This window comes from Mobula hypostoma, chromosome 23, assembly GCF_963921235.1.
Source record: "Mobula hypostoma chromosome 23, sMobHyp1.1, whole genome shotgun sequence".
Lineage (NCBI taxonomy): Eukaryota > Metazoa > Chordata > Chondrichthyes > Myliobatiformes > Myliobatidae > Mobula > Mobula hypostoma.
The window spans coordinates 13,566,544-13,584,320 of NC_086119.1; the positions used below are offsets into that span (position 1 = coordinate 13,566,544).

Here is a 17,777-nt window from a genome sequence, read left to right on the forward strand (position 1 = left end):
CACCATCAGATTTATTGATTCAAATTTGCAGCATGCTGTGGAGCCATATAGAGTCATTGTAATGAAAGCTGACTTCTGTTGGTTATGCAAACAGGCAACAGTAATTTGACTACTCATTGTGAACTTCATTCACACTGATAGCTGGGCAAGCTGCAGAACAAATCATTAATTCGTTACCACCTGTTTTCAATTTGCATAAGTGTGTTTCAGCATTTTAAATTTCGTACCAGTACCTTGAATGAAACAGAAAAGATGCTAGAATTTTTATTTCAGATTTCCAGCACCTGCAGTTCATTTTCAATTTTCAAATACTTTGACAGTGCTGCCCCTGCCCCACTGAGAATAATCAGATGGACATGACATACAAATGGAGACAACAAGGAAGTGCAAACTGCAGTAGAGAAGGGTTATTACAGATAGATATGATCCAGTAAGATAGAGAATCAAATTGTTAACATAAATGTTTCTAAAGTGATTTGTTATCTTGAATCACCTAGCAAAATATTGATAGATATTCCACTACTAACATCTATCTCCACAACCTGCAGTCAGGTAGCATTACATCGATATTTTGTTTTTTGAAGCACATGTTCCTCTGATATAACAAGAAAAGCCAGACTTCAAAGAAATTTTGAATCTATCTTTTGAAACTTAGTTCTCTTGTTTCTCTCTAGCCCAGAAGTTCCTTCTGCCCCACATTTGAGATCAATCAGTAAAAGACTAATTCCCAGAGCCCTAATTCAGAACTCCGCTTTTTCTTGCAACAGCACAGTGAAACTTCAACAATATTTCAAAGGTAGAGTTACCATTTGACATTGAGGATTTGGATTTGTGTAGAACAAATGTTGTGGATAGTGTGCAGAAAGTATTCTCCCAAAAATAATCCACTTGGGATACAGCAGGACCAGAGAGAAATGTCTGCACTTTGTCACACCACTCATTGCTGTCACTCAGGCTTTCTCCCATTTGACATCTTAGAGTGGTCTATATTCTTTCAATATCCAGAACAATGTTTGCAACAGAAAATCCCTTTTATACCAACATAGTCCTTGCCGAAGAATTAATGTTAAAATACCATAGCCATTCGACACATCAAAAACAGAAAGAGACAACAAGCATTGGGTTCAAAATTGTTCTTAATTTTTTCACATTAACTTTCATATTCCAATGAAGGGTCTTGGCCCGAAATGTCGACTTTTTGTTCCTTTCCATAGATGTTGCCTGACCTGCTGAGTTCCTCCAGCATTTTGTGTGTGTTATTCATGCATCAGGGTTTTTTTATATATGTTCAGATATTTTTAAACAAAGCTAATAATAATACGTATGCAAAATTATGAGGAGTTTAGATAGTGTTGGGTGTCGGGGTGGAGATAGGTCTCTTCCAAAGGAGGTGTAGAGTATCCCTTCCCTCTGCTAGCCTGCAGGTCGCCTTTGGCCAAGGTGTAGCACCTGATTAGTCCTGTGAAGCCATGGGAGCAGATGGTGGATGTTCGTATGAGCAGCTGGTGCATATCACGTCCTGGTTATGTGACCATTAACACCAGGCAGACAATCGCTGAAGAGTATTGATGATAGCTGAAGTCACCCATCTTGTAAAGACACTGCCCAGAAGAAGGTAATGGCAAACCAATTCTGTAGAAAAAATTGTCAAGAACAACCATGGTCATAAGGCCATGATCACTATGTCATACAAAAAGAGCACACAATGATGATAGATGGGGTAAATGCAAGCAAGCTTTTTCCACTGAGGCTGGGTGAGACTAGTATTGGAGGTCTTAGGTTAAGGGTGAAGGGTGAAATGTTTAAGGGGAACATGAGGGGGAAATTCTTCACTCAGGGAGTGGTGTGAGTATAGAATGAGCTGCTAGCAAAAGTAGTGGATACAGATGCAATTTCAAAATTTCAGAGAAATTTGGTTAAGTACATAGATTGGAGGGGTTAGGCAGGTCAGTGGGATGAGACAGAATAATAGTTCGGCATGAAATAGAGAAGCTGAAGGATCTTTTTCTGTGTTGTGGTGCTTAGTGACTAATATTAAAGATGAGGTATTTATGAAATTAAGATCTCCGGCCTGACAGTGTCAAGGGTGGGAAAACTATGGTCATCAAGTTTGGCAATAATATTTGAAGAACTTCGACATGGAGTTTGTTATTTATCTCTTTTTTACTTTTATTCAAATTATTTGTCATGTGCACAAGTACATGCATGCACACATACAATGAAAATCTTACTGAAGTAGTAGCACTGGCACATGCATTAGAGACACAACATTCACAAGAAAAACATAAATTAAACATATAGTCTACATAATTATACCATAAAGAACATAATTAGAACAAAAATGCACTGGTTATTTCTGGAATACCTATTGCTAACATGGTTAAGATAAGTTTTTATTCTGTTGTTTAGGATGGCATTCCCTTTGTTAAATGGATAAAAGTGGCTCGATGATAAAGAGGATAGTCAAGCAAAGCATGAGCTCTTCATTCAGGTCCAGTTGCTGAAGGAGCAGAGGATAATATCATCTGGCTGGAGAAGCACTGGTGATTGGGAAGACCCAAGGAAGTGATTCTCAGCTCCTACCTGCTGTTTCCAGGGTTTCACTTTCTAAGGGCAGCAGCTTCTCACTGTCTCCCATTGGGCAGAAGATACAATAGCCTGAAAGCATGTACCACCAGGCTCAAGGACAGCTTCTACCCTGCCGTTAAAAGACTATTGAGTGGTTTCCCAGTATGATGAGATGGATTTTTACCTCACACTCATTATGATCTTGCATTTTATTGTCCACCTGCACTGTAATTTATCTGTAGCTATTATACTCTATCCTGCGTTTTGTTATTGTTTTACTTTGCACTACCTTAATGCACTGTGGAATGGTCTGATCTATAGCAACAGTATGCAAAGCAAGCTGTCCACTGAACCTCGGTACCTGTGACAATAATAAACCAATTCCAACTGAGAAGAGCTGAGTGCTACTGGGTACTGAAGCAACCTGTACTTATGCCAATTTTGGCTCTCTTCATGTGACACTGTCAACAATAGCAGCCATCAAAAGCTAATAAAACTCGCTGGAGGCAAGTAATCAAAATGTATCATAAATAAGTAATCAAAGAGTTAAGGGATGGAATTCATCTCCAGTCACTGATGCTGAACAGGGATGTGACCATTTGTCACCTGTTGTAGTTGCTTCCTGATATTTGGCTTCTTTGATCAGAATGGGCGGTCTGTCTATCTATCTCTCTATCTATTTATTATGCCAAGAAGGAAGCAGTTCCTAATTGAGCCATCTCAACCTCTTCTCCATCCCCTTAATTTACTCCCTCTCACATGCCTGCCAACTACCCTTTGTTTTTTTTTGCCAATTACTTACACTAAGGGGTAACTTACAGAAAGCAATTTAAGTGCCAGCTTTTCTTTGGGTGTGGGGGTAACCTGGAGCACTCAGTGGAAAGACACAGTCATGTGGACAACATGCAACCACCACATTGGGCAAGACCCAAGGTCAGGATTAAACATAGATGCCGGGAGGTGTGAGGCTACACCACTAATTACTGTGTCACTGTGCTATCTTGTAGAAACTAAGGGGCAGTCTATATCCTCAGAAACACACACAAAATATTGGAGGAATCCAGCAGGTCAGGCAGCATCCACGGAGATGAATAAACAGTTGACGTTTTAGGCCGAGACCCTTCACCAGGACTGTTGATTGCTCTCCATAGATGCTGCCTGACCTGCTGAGTTCCTCCCACACTTTGTGTGTGTGGCTCTGGATTTAGAGCCAAAGGCACATTTCAAGCTCAATATCAGCAGCGGACATGTGTGAAGACCCACACCACCAAATCAGTAGGATTTCAGTCAGCCTGCTGGATGAATGTCATCAGAGGTGACAGGAATCAAGCTCAAATTCTGAAATGTCACATTAAAATGTTGTGAAAATCATGATTACATCACAGATTCCTGATAAAATCTGTATGGTTACACACATCACCATTGCCTGAATTAAGTACCATACTGAAAACGTTCTTATTCATTGTGAACAGGCTATTCTATTAGAGTGAATAATTCACTTACAATATTGTAAATCTAACATTCCAATCACATAATTTTCTGACTTGAAAACATTTCCACCTCTGACAGTCTAATGAATAAACAGGAAATCCGTGTGGTAGGTGCCACAACTACAATGGCAAGAGAGTAGTCAATTATCGTTGTTGCATTGTGTCCCAGGTGCTTAGTTTCTGTTGTTGGCTCATAAGCCTCTGCTTAACAAATTGAGCAGTTATGAACCTGATCACATGTTCCTCTAAATTCATTAATTTCCACTCACTGCTGCACCTGTCAAACAGCTGTTGCTATCATGTTCAGAGCTGATCGAGAGTTGAGGACAGGAATAAAGCAGAGGTGACAATGCTCTCTGGTATTTCAAAAATTTCATCTTTGAAAAATAGTTAAAGGCTCAAGTTGCTTCAATGATGAAAACTCCCCCGAAAATGGAGGCAACAGGCTATTTCATGTAGGGGAGATGGCAGCATTTGCCTAAGTATGAAATGAGGATTTAATTTAAAAATTGGCATTAGCATTAATTTGAATGCTACTCAGAATGCAAACTTTCACTACTCTTAAATGTTTGCATTATTGATCTATTTGATCGATGGAGTTTTAACATTAATTTGAATAGATTGCAGAGACTTCCATTACCCTTAAACTTTACATTAACAATTCAAATTTCTTTAACAACATCTCCATGAATAAGCATCTTCAAAATTTGCATTGATCGATCCTATTTCCAGTACGCAGTTTTTTTGGAAATAGATTTCAGTTTTTAATCTTTTTTCCCCCAGAACATTTCAGATCATTTGCTTCAAAGAATATTTGCCTTTATTCATCAGATTTCATGCTCAAAGTATTCACCAAGACACATCAAGAATCTTATCACAGGGTTTGGCACGCAAATGAAGCTTCTGATGGAGCAGGGTGTTGGTTAAAGATGCCTGCCTAAAATTTAATCTGTTTAATGGATCCTAGATTGCGACCTGAGCCCTACTGTTACTACAACATATTATTTGACTATCAAAATAAATCTTATTCATAATAAAAAATATTTATAAGAATAAACCATGCAATGTCTTTTCATTTTTTACATTAAATACAACATATTGAGACTGCTAATGATTCCATTAAACCTAGTGCAAATAACTACCAAGTTTGTAAACAGTAAATATGAGACTGGGTAAATTATAACAATGACCTGAATATTGAAGTATCGTCTGTCTGAATCAAGTGACTGTGCAGAGTGGAGATGATTGGATAAGTCCATGCCATGGTTTTATTCAAAGTTATGTGAAGGAGTTTATAGACTGTGATGTCTCTTAAAGGTTACAGGGTTGACCAATGAAAGTGATGAAGATAAGATGTTCAAAGTTCAAAGTAAATTTCAAAGTCAAGTAAAATTTATTATCAGAGTTCATACATGTCACCACATACAGCCCTGAGATTCTTCTTCCTGCGGGCATACTTAGCAAATCTTTAGAACAGTAACTGTAAACAGGATCAATGACAACAAACTGTGCAAATGCAGATATAAATAAATAGCGATAAATAACGAGCATGAAATAACAAGATTAAAAGAGTCCTTAGATGAGTGTAATGATCTCCTTTTAAACATAGAACATAGAACAGTACAGCACAGTACAGGCCTTTCAGCCCACAATCTTGTGCTGACCGTTAAACCCTGCCTCCCATATAACCCCTCACTTTAAATTCCTTCATATACATTACTTTATACTTTATTGTCACCAAACAATTGGTACTAGAACGTACAATCATCAGAGCAATATTTGATTCTGCGCTTCCCGCTCCCTGGATTACAAATATTAAATATTAAAAATAGTTAAAATTAGTAAATGCTAAAAATTTAAATTATAAATCATACATAGAAAATAGAAAAATGGAAAGTAAGGTAGTGCAAAAAAAAACGAGAGGCAGGTCCGGATATTTGGAGGTTTCGGCCCAGATCCTGGTCAGGATCCGTTCAGCAGTCTTGTCACAGTTGGAAAGAAGCTGTTCCCAAATCTGGCCATACGAGTCTTCAAGCTCTTGAGCCTTCTCCCGGAGGGAACAAGGATGAAAAATGTGTTGGCTGGGTGGGTCGTGTCCTTGATTATCCTGGCAGCATTGCTCTGACAGCGTGCGGTGTAAAGTGAGTTCACGGACGGAAGATTGGTCTGTGTGATGTGCTGCGCTGTGTTCACGATCTTCTGCAGCTTCTTTCGGTCTTGGACAGGACAACTTCCATACCAAGTTGTGATGCACCTTAGAAGAATGCTTTCTATGGTGCATCTATAAAAATTAAGTGATGGTTTTAGGGGACAGGCCAAATTTCTTCAGTTTTCTCAGGAAGTAAAGGCGCTGGTGTGCCTTCTTGGCAGTGAACTCTGCTTGGTTGGACCAAGTCAGGTCATTTGTGAAATTGACCCCGAGGAACTTAAAGCTTTTGACCTGTTCCACTTGCGCACCACCGATGTAAATACCTGTCTAGTAGTCTCTTAAATTTCACTAGTGGATCTGCCTCCACCACTGACTCAGGCAGTGTATTCCGCGCACCAACCACTCTCTGAGTAAAAAACCTTTCTCTAATATCCCCCTTGAACTTCCCAACCCTTACCTTAAAGCCATATCCTCTTGTATTGAGCAGTGGTGCCCTGGGGAAGAGGCGCTGGCTGTCCACTTTATCTATTCCTCTTAATATCTTGTATACCTCTATCATGTCTCCTGTCATCCTCCTTCCCTCCAAAGAGTAAAGCCCTAACTCCCTTAATCTCTGATCATAATGCAGACTCTCTAAACCAGGCAGCATCCTGGTAAATCTCTTCTGTACCCTTTCCAATGCTTCCACATCCTTCCTATCGTGAGGCAACCAGAACTGGACACAGTACTCCAAGTGTGGCCTAACCAGAGTTTTATAGAGCTGCATCATTACCCCGCGACTCTTAAACTCTATCCCTCGACTTATGAAAGCTAACACTCCATAAGCTTTCTTAACTACCCTATCTACCTGTGAGGTAACTTTCAGGGATCTATGGACATGTACCCCCAGATCCCTCTGCTCCTCCACACTTCCAAGCATCCTGCCATTTACTTTGTACTTTGCCTTGGAGTTTGTCCTTCCAAAGTGCACCACCTCACGCTTCTCCGGGTTGAACTCCATCTGCCACTTCTCAGCCCACTTCTGCATCCTATCAATGTCTCTCTGCAATCTTCGACAATCCTCTACTCTATCCACAACACCACCAACCTTTGTGTCGTCTGCAAACTTGCCAACCCACCCTTCATCCCCCACATCCAGGTTGTTAATAAAAATCACGAAAAGTAGAGGTCCCAGAACAGATCCTTGTGGGACACCACTAGTCACAACCCTCCAAACCGAATGTACTCCCTCCACCACAGCCTTCTGCTTTCTGCAGGCAAGCCAATTCTGAATCCACCTGGCCAAACTTCCCTGGATCCCATGTCTTCTGACTTTCTGAATAAGCCTACTGTGTGGAACCTTGTCAAATACCTTACTAAAATCCATGTAGATCACATCTACTACACTACCCTCATCAATATGCCTGTTCACCTCCTCAAAAAAATCTATCAGGCTTGTTAGACACGATCTGCCCTTCACAAAGCCATGCTGACTGTCCCTGATCAGACCATGATTCTCTAAATGCCTATAGATGCTATCTCTAAGAATCTTTTCCAACAGCTTTCCCACCACAGGCGTAAGGCTTATTGGTCTATAATTACCCGGACTATCCCTACTACCTTTTTTGAACAAGGGGACAACATTTGCCTCCCTCCAGTCCTCCAGTACCATTCCTGTGGATAACGAAGACATGAAGATTCTAGCCAGAGGCTCAGCAATTTCTTCCCTTACCTCGTGGAGCAGCCTGTGGAATATTCCGTCAGGCCCCGGGGACTTATCCGTCCTAATGTATTTTAACAATTCCAACACCTCCTCTCCCTTAATATCAACATGCTCCAGAACATCAACCTGACTCATATTGTCCTCACCATCATCAAGTTCCCTCTCATTGGTGAATACCGAAGAGAAGTATTCATTGAGGACTTCACTCACTTCCACAGCCTCCAGGCACATCTTCCCACCTTTATCTTTAATCGGTCCTGCCTTCACTCCCGTCATCCTTTTGTAATTGAAGAATGCCTTGGGGTTTTCCTTTACCCTACTCGCCAAGGCCTACTCATGCCCGCTTCTTGCTCTCCTCAGCCCCTTCTTAAGCTCCTTTCTTGTTTCCCTATATTCCTCAATAGACCCATCTGATCCTTGCTTCCTAAACCTCATGTATGCTTCCTTCTTCCCCCGACTAGATTCTCCACCTCACTTGTCACCCATGGTTCCTTCACTCTACCATTCTTTATCTTCCTCACCAGGACAAATTTATCCTTAACATAATGCAAGAGATCCCTAAACATCGACCACATGTCCATAGTATATTTCCCTGCAAAAACATCATCCCAATTCACACTTGCAAGTTCTAGCCTTATAGCCTCATAATTTGCCCTTCCCCAATTAAAAATTTTCCTGTCCCTTCTGATTCTATCTTTTTCCATGATAATGTTAAAGGCTAGGGAGCGGTTGTCACTGTCCCCCAGATGCTCACTCACTGAGAGATCTGTGACCTGACCCAGTGCGTTACCTAATACTAGATCTAGTATGGCATTCCCCCTGGTCGGCCTGTCCACATACTGTGACAGGAATCCGTCCTGGACACACTTAACAAACTCTGCCCCATCTAAACCCTTGGAACTAATCAGGTGCCAATCAATATTAGTGAAGTTAAAGTCACCCATGATAACAACCCTGTTATTTTTGCACCTTTCCAAAATCTGCCTCCCAATCTGCTCCTCTGTATCTCTGCTGCTACCAGGGGGCCTATAGAATACTCCCAACAGAGTAACTGCACCCTTCCTGTTCCTGACTTCTACCCATCCTGACTCAAAAAAGGATCTTGCTACATTACCCACCCTTTCTGAAGCTGTAATAGTATCCCTGACCAGTAATGCCACCCCTCCTCCCCTCCCCCCACATCCCTTTTAAAGCACTGAAATCCAGGAATATTGAGAATCCATTCCTGCCCTGGTGCCAGCCAAGTCTCTGTAATGGCCACTACATCATAATTCCATGTATGTATCCAAGCTTTCAGTTCATCACCTTTGTTCCTGATGCTTCTTGCATTGAAGTACACGCAGTTTAACCCTTCTACCTTACTACCTTTACACCCTTTATTCTTATTTTGTTCAAGAGCCTGATGGTTGAGAGGTAATAACTGTTTATGAACCTGGTGGTGTGAGTCCTGAGGCACTTGTACCTTCTACTGATGGCAGCAGTGAGAAAACAGCATGGCTTGGGTGGCAAAAGTCTTTGATGATGAATGCTGCTTTCCTACGGCAACATTTTATGTAGATGTGCTCAATGGTTGGGACCCGTGATGTACTGGGCTGAACCCATTACCTTTAGTAGGATTTTCCACTCAATGGCAGTCAGCACAGTTTCCACCACATGCCTATAAAAGTTCGCCAAAGTTTTTGATGACATGCCAAATCTTCGCAAACTCCTGAGGAAGCAGAAGCGCTATCATGCTTTCTTCGCAATTATATTCATATGATGGGTCCAGGACAACTCTTCCGAGATAGTGACACCCAGGAATGTAAAGTTACTGACCCTCTCTACCTCTGATCCTCCGATGATTACTGGCTCATGCACCTCTAGTTTCCCTCTCCTGAAGTATACAATCAGTTTTTTGGCCTTATTGACATTGAGTGAGAGGTTGTTGTTATTACACCACTCAGCTAAATTTTCAATCTCCCTCCTTTATGCTGATCCGTCACCCCCTGTGATACAGTCTACAACAGCGGTGTCATTAGCAAACCTGTATATGGTGTTGGAACTGTACTTAACCACACCATCATAAATGTAAAGCGAGTAGAGCAAGGGGCTAAGTACACATCCCTGTGGTGTTCCTGTGCTGATGGAGATTGTGGATGAGATGTTTTTGCCAGTCTGGACTGACTGGGGTCTACAAGTGAGGAAATCCAGCAACCAATTGCACAAGAGGGTATTGAGTCTCAGGTCTTGCAGTTTACTGATTAATTTTGAGAGTACGATGGTGTTAAATGCTGAGCTGTAATCGATAAAGAGCATCCTGATGTACGCATCCTTGTTGTCCAGATGTTCCAGGACTGTATGAAGAGCCATCAAATAGCATCTGCTGTAGACCTGTTGCCTTGGTAAGCAAATTGGAGTGGATCCAAGACACCACTCAGACAGGAGCTGATATGCTTCAACACCAGCGTCTCAAAACACTTCATTACTGTAGCGAGAGATTTATTATCAAAGTACATAAATGTCACTATATACAAACCTGAAGATTTTTTTTCTTGTGGACAGACACAGTAAATCCAAGAAACACAATAAAATAAATGAAAGTCTGCACCCAATAGGTTGGACAAGCAAACAATGTTCAATTAACAACGAACTCTGCAAATATGAAAGAGAAAAAAAATTAAGCAATAAATATCGAGAACATGAGATGAAGAGTTCTTGAAAGTGAGTCCACAGGTTGTGGGAAAGTTCAATCTTGGGGCAAGTGAAGTTGAGTGAAGTTATCCCCTCTGGTTCAAGAGCCTGATGATTGAGGGGTAGTAACTGTTCCTGAACCTGGTGGTGTGGGTGCTGAGGCTCCTGTACCTTCTTCCTGATGGCAGCAGCAAGAAGATAGCTTTGTTATGGGTATTTAGCTTGATAGTTTGTTTATGCAAACTATTGTTGAGGAACGGAAGCTTTGCAAAAGCTCTTTCCTGTTTGGTTCTGTTTGCTAAAAGATCCTACAGTATGCCCGAGGATAATGGCAGTTCGGATAAAAGTTTTGTTACTACAAAATTCACAAACCACTACTTAAAAAAAAACAGAGAGTTGGAATAAAAGTTTGCCCTTAGGGAATCTGTGTGGAAAAAATACAAAATGCAAAAGAAACAAGATTTGTCAGGGGTCTGCATTGTGGAATGTCATGATACGGATGGTTTTCAAAGAGATAAAGATTAGTTTTATTTGTCACGTACATCAAAACATCAAAATGAACAGTGAAATGCATTATTTGTGTCAATGACTAACACAGTCTGAGGATTGCACTGAAGGCAGCCTGTGAGTGTAACCTTGCTTCTGGTACCAACATAGCATGCCCAGAACTTACCATACAGTCTGAGGATTACGCTGAGGGCAGACCTTGAGTGTAACCATGTGTCCAGCATCAACACAGCATTCCACAACTTACCAACTCTTGCTAGCTCATATGTTTTTGGAATGTGGGAGGAAACCAGAGCACCCGGAAGAAAACCACGTAGTTTTAGCCAGACAGTAGTGAATCTCTGGAATGCTCTGCCATAGATTGCTGTAGAGACCAAGACTGTCGGTATACTTAAAGCGAAAATTGGTAGTTCCTGATTGGTCAGGGCATCAAAGGTTATGGTGAGAAGGCCATATGGGGTTGAATGGGATCTGGGATCCCTGTCCTTCTATCTAACATACCTTTCCTGTACTCTTTAAACACCCTCTACTTGTCTGATGTGGACTTTGCCAGAAAAAAAAGGTAATCCCAATTAGCTCTGCTTATTTTCCTGTCTAACACCCTCATAATTTGCCCTATTCCAATTTGAGACTGTCCTTCAATAACAATACCTATCCTCATCTATGGCTATCCTATAAATTACAGGAAGGATATTAATAAAGTTGAAAGAGTGCAGAGAGGGTTCACAAGGATGTTGCCAGGACTTGAGAAACTGAGTTACAGAGAAAGATTGAATAGGTTCGGACTTTATTCCCTGGAGCGTAGAAGAATGAGGGTAGATTTGATAGAGGTATATAAAATTATGATGGGTATAGATAGAGTGAATGCAAGCAGGCTTTTTCCACTGAGGCTAGGGGAGAAAAAAATAGAGAACATGGGTTAAGGGTAAAGGGAGAAAAGTTTAAAGGCAACATTAGGTGGGGCTTCTTCACACAGAGAGTGGTGGGAGCTGGCAGATGAAGTGGTAAATGTGGGCTCACTTTTAACATTTAAGAAAAACTTGGACAGGTACATGGATGAGAAGTGCATGGAAGGATATGGTTCAGGTGTAGGTAAGTGGGACTAGGAGGTAAAATGGTTCGGCACAGCCAAGAAGGGCCAAAAGGCCTGTTTCTGTGCTGTAATGTTCTATGGTTCTATGGTTCTACAGGGAGAAAGTGCAAACTCCTTACAGACAGCAATGGAATTGAACCCCAATCACTGGCACTGTAAAACATTATACCACCATGCTGCCCCATGGGAGGAATGCAATCCCTCCATAACATATTTGTAGTTTGCTGTTACTGCATTACTTGCAGCACATATCAAGATGTTCAATTAGATGTCTAATTGTCTAATCTGAGACATCTTCCTTTCACTGCATCAGCTTGAGCTGTGGGTTTTAACAATTTCTTCAGTTCTTCAGCCATTCTGCAGTTGAGATCAAAAGATTTCAAAGGTTTCAAAGGTACATTTAATGTCAGAGAAATGATACAATATACATCCTGAAATGCTTTTTCTTTGCAACCACCCACGAGAAACTGAGGAGTGCTCCAACGAGTGAATGACAGTTAAATGTTAGAACCTCAAAGAACCCCCCCAGCTCCCCTCCCTCCTGCACATAAGCGGCAGCAAGCAACAATACCCCTCCCCCCACCAGAAAAACAAAAGGATCGGCACCCGCCACCGAGCACTCAAGTGTGAGCGAAGCAACAGCAAAGATACAGACTTACAGTACTCCAAAGACCACTTGTTCACCCGGTATTTGACATACCACAGGCTCTCTCTCTCCCTAATAAGGGAGGAAGAGATGTCTCCGTTTCACAGCGAGAGGGGAGACATAACAAACAACTCGCTGGTTTACAATGTTAAAAGTCCTTTGCATCACTTTTTCCGAGCTCTGTGCCCAAAGGCCTCGGATCTCCCCCGACACACCGATCTCCCGCCCGGACCCTGACCTCCGATCCCCCCATCTCCAAAGCCAAGAAATCTCGGACCTCCGAAGGCCTGCGAAGCTCTTAGGCCATGCCCTTGGCATGCCAAATCACGGCCAGTCGTGAAACCCTGAGAGCAGGTCCCCTTCCTGCAAAGAACCGTAGTCAGCGTGTGAAGTCAAAAGACTGCTTTTGCAAAAGATAAACAGTCCTATAAGGAGCAAAAGGGAATAAAGTGTAGCAGGGAGCTCAAAGAGCAAGGGGTGTTGGAAGGGGGCAAAATAGGCCTTAAAGCAGGTGAAGCAAAAGAAGCCAGACATGGTGGTCTGGAGAAAACACTATGGTGGGGAGGAAGGAGGAGATGTACAAAGGGAGCTCTGTATGGTGAGGAAAGGAGATTGAAGGCAGCTTAAGTCAGTATGGTGTTCATTCCAAAAAACAATAGTTAGCCAATACATTATTTCTGAACAGTAGTTGTTGTAGTTAGAACAATAACAACAATAACATATTTATAAAGAACCTCCAGTGTGGTCAAACAGGAGCTTCACCATGTAATATAGGGTACTGTATGAATAAATAACGAAATTGCTGGCTAAAGAGGTAGGTTTTAGGGAGTAAAAACGGAAAATATTGATCTGATGAAATAAAACTGATGAAACATTCTAGGTCAACTTATTCCCCTTCACAGATGCTGCCTGACTGGTTGAGTATTTTTAGCATTTTCCATTTTAATTTACCAACATTTTATTTGATTTTAAGCCATCAAAGAAAAAAGGGAGAAAAACACACGGAGAGATATAGGGAGTAAATTGCCATTCTCCTCTGACCTCCCTCATTAACAAGGTATTTTCGGCCTCAGAACTGCTGCCTGCTGGATGTTTTTTGTTTGTTGAATCATCCTCTGCAAACTCTAGAGCAGGGGTTCCCAATCTGGGGTCTACAGACCCCCATCCCCCGGTTAATGGTAAAGGGCCATGGCATAAAAGAGGTTAGGAACCCCTCCTCTAGAGACTGTTGTGTGTGAAAATCCCAGAGTATCAGCAGCTTCTGAGATATTCAAACTGCCCCATCTAGCACCAACCATCATTCCATCATCAAAATCACTAAGATCACATTTTTCCTCATTCTAATGTGTGTTCTGTACAACAACTGAACTTCTCAGCCACGTCTGCATACTATTATGCATTGAGTTACTGCCACGTGATTAGATATTTGCATTATCGAGGAGGTGTACAGGTGTACCCAATAAAGTGGCCACTGAGTGTATGTGCCATGCAGCTGCCTCATGGTCTCAAACAGAGAAACAATTAAATTAAGGAAGCAGAACCAGAGCAATATGGACATTTCAAAGGATTTTAGTAGTAGAAAAAGATTGGTGGCAGTGAAGGGATTTCAAAACAAGCACGAACTTTTAAGAATTATGGTATTTGAGCAATGTTTGATAGGATCTGGTTCAAGTTAGGACACAGTTTTTAATGAATAACAATCATAAATAAATACAAGGTTTGACTTTGTTCACTGCTAACAAAAATATTGGTCACTTTCAGCTATTCTAATATTAACATTAAAACTTCAACTAGAAGTTTATATTACCATCCTATGTGGCAACAAAAAATTCAGCAAATATCTGGATTGAACTTGGAAATTCATAGTCTGTGATATTTAGTAACAGACTTCAAGGTCCATCGACCTTTTGCCAGTTTTTCCTCACTAAAATCTCAAAGGCTCAACTTCCAAATCAAGTATGACTGACAATAAATTATGCTAATGAGAGAGGTCTGGAGGGGGATGAGGACCATCACTGGGTTCCGGCAAACTAGCAACAGAGGAGCTGAAGGCAGTGTGGACAGGGCCAATGAACTTAACCTGTTCTTTAACAGATTTGACATTGTGGCCCCTGCCCATCCCCCACACGAGCCATCTGTTGTCAGCCCCCAACCAACACATATTCCACTCTCCCCTCCTACCCTCCTCACAGTCCCCCACCCTGTGCTTGCTCTCATGACTATAACCCCTTCCCCACACGAAACCACCATGGTGGGCTTCACAGCTGAACAGGAGAGAAGACAGCTGAAACGTCTCAACCCAAGCAAGGCTGCAGGACCGTATGGTGTCAGTACCAGGGTGCTCAAAGCCTGTGCCCCTCAGCTATGTGGAATACTTCGGCATGTATTCAACCCGAGCCTGAGGCTCTGGAGGGTTCCTGTACTGCGGAAGAGGTCCTGCCTCGTCCCTGTGCCGAAGACACCGCGCCCCAGCGGCCTCAATGACTACAGACCGGTGGCATTGACCTCCCACATCATTAGTACCCTGGAGGGACTTGTTCTGGAGCTGCTCCGGCCTATGGTCAGGCCACACTTAGATCCCCTCCAGTTCGCCTACCAGCCCCGACTAGGAGTTGAGGATGCCATCGTCTACCTGCTGAACCGTGTCTACGCCCACCTGGACAAGCCAGCGAGCACTGTGAGGGTCATGTTTTTTGACTTCTCCAGTGTGTTCAACACCACCCGCCCTGCTCTGCTGGGGCAGAAGCTTACAGCGATGCAGGTGGATGCTTCCCTGGTGTCATAGATTCTTGATTACCTGATTGCAGACCACAGTACGTGTGCTTGCAACACTGTGTGTCCGACAGAGTGATCAGCAGCACTGGGGCTCCACAGGGGACTGTCCTCTCTCCCTTTCTCTTCACCATTTACACCTCGGATTTCAACTACTGCACAGAGTCTTGTCATCTTCAGAAGTTTTTGGATGACTCTGCCATAGTTGGATGCATCAGCAAGGGAGATGAGGCTGAGTACAGGGCTATGGTAGGAAACTTTGTCACATGGTATGAGCAGAATTATCTGCAGCTTAAGGTGAAAAAGACTAAGGAGCTGGTGGTAGACCTGAGGACAGCTAAGGTACCAGTGACCCCTGTTTCCATCCAGGGGGGGTCAGTGTGGACATGGTGGAGGATTACAAATACCTGGGGATACGAATTGATAATAAACTGGACTGGTCAAAGAACACTGAGGCTTTCTACAAGAAGGGTCAGAGCCGTCTCTATTTCCTGAGGAGACTGAGGTCCTTTAACATCTGCCGGACGATGCTGAGGATGTTCTACGAGTATGTGGTGGCTAGTGCTGTCATGTTTGCTGTTGTGTGCTGGGGCAGCAGGCTGAGAGTAGCAGACACCAACAGAATCAACAAACTCATTCGTAAGGCCAGTGATGTTGTGGGGATGGAACAGGACTCTCCCACAGTGGTGTCTGAAAAGAGGATGCTGTCTAAGTTGCATGCCATCTTGGTCAATGTCTCCCATCCACTACATAATGTACTGGGTGGGCACAGGAGTACATTCAGCCAGAGACTCATTCTACCGAGATGCAGCACAGAGCGTCATAGGAAGTCATTCCTGCCTGTGGCCACCAAACTTTACAACTCCTCCCTTGGAGGGTCAGACACCCTGAGCCAATAGGCTGGTCCTGGACTTATTTCATAATTTACTGGCATAATTTACATATTACTATTTAACTATTTATGGTTCTATCACTATTTATTATTTATGGTGCAACTGTAACGAAATCCATTTTCCCCGGGATGAATAAAGTATGACTATGACAATGACTATGACTATGACTAATCTTATTTATAACCATTAATAACATTTAAATATTTCAAAATATTAATTCAAGTTCAAATTCAAATTTAATTGTCATTCAACCATACAGGAATACCAAAGAATGCAGGCAAACAAACAGTGTTACTCTGGGACTAAGGTGCAACACACATTACCAGCAGTCATACACAGCAGAAGGCACAAGGCACATATAGCAAATAAAAGATAGCAGTAAAATGCAGTCACACAAAAATATATATAGTCCAAGTCCCTGAGTCCATGAATGTTGCAGCAATCTGCTGTCAAACACAACACAGTTTGTCTTCTGCCAAGCGAACTCCAGGAGGAAACACTGGCTGCAGCATGGATGAATCGCCACACTGTCTCTGACAATCCAGTGGAGTGCCTGACTCTGACGCTTCCCCTGGGCAGTTGTAAACAGGCGACACCACAGCTTGAGGCCTAGTCCTTGCTGTGACCAAGGCCACACAGCTTCCCCGCTGCCTGCCCCCACCATTCTCCAATAAACCAATGAATTGGACTTGCAGCATTCCACACCACCAATGTCCAACAGGGTCTTGCAATCTCAAGAAAAGTGGCCACTCGTTGTTAGGCTGCGAACCTCCTTCGCTCACCAATGCCTCTCTGTTACATGCAGCATCAAAGTCCACAACAAGTCCAGCTCCTTCATTTTCTCCACCAATGAGCCAGTAGCTGATGGGGTAGACCTGTAGTACATAAAGTTCTTAATGCCGAGCAGGGTCTTGCAATCATAAAAAATGTGCTTAAAAAAGACATTAACACCTTCGGTTGAAGCTGCTGCATCTGAGTGCACTGCCATTTTACCAGAAAAGTAAGATTACCAGATGCCTATCTAGTGAATTTGATGTCCAGGTTGTTTGGGTAGTCAATCTCATTTGGGTGGAAAACAGAAGATTTTATTATAATTACCAGCAAGTTTCCGATTAATGAAGGATTAGATTCCTAAAGAATTCTTTATTATGCAAATACCTTAATAGCAGAATTTACAACAATCTTTTGATTTATACAAAAAGGTCAGAAATTACTCAAATCTCTTCCCAGTAAAGATGTAACATACCAAAATAAACCACACTTGTCTTGAAAAGCTGCAACTTACAG

General features: G+C 42.3%; 1 long non-coding RNA gene across 1 annotated transcript in view; it reads right to left on the bottom strand.

The window, feature by feature from the left end:
* Positions 1-1,155: 1,155 nt before the first annotated feature.
* Positions 1,156-17,777, bottom strand: part of LOC134336955 (uncharacterized) — a 70,570-nt gene continuing 53,948 nt past the window's right edge. Inside the window, exon 3 of the long non-coding RNA XR_010015910.1 lies at positions 1,156-1,632. This is a non-coding gene — a long non-coding RNA (uncharacterized LOC134336955). The remainder of the gene's footprint in view (positions 1,633-17,777) is intronic.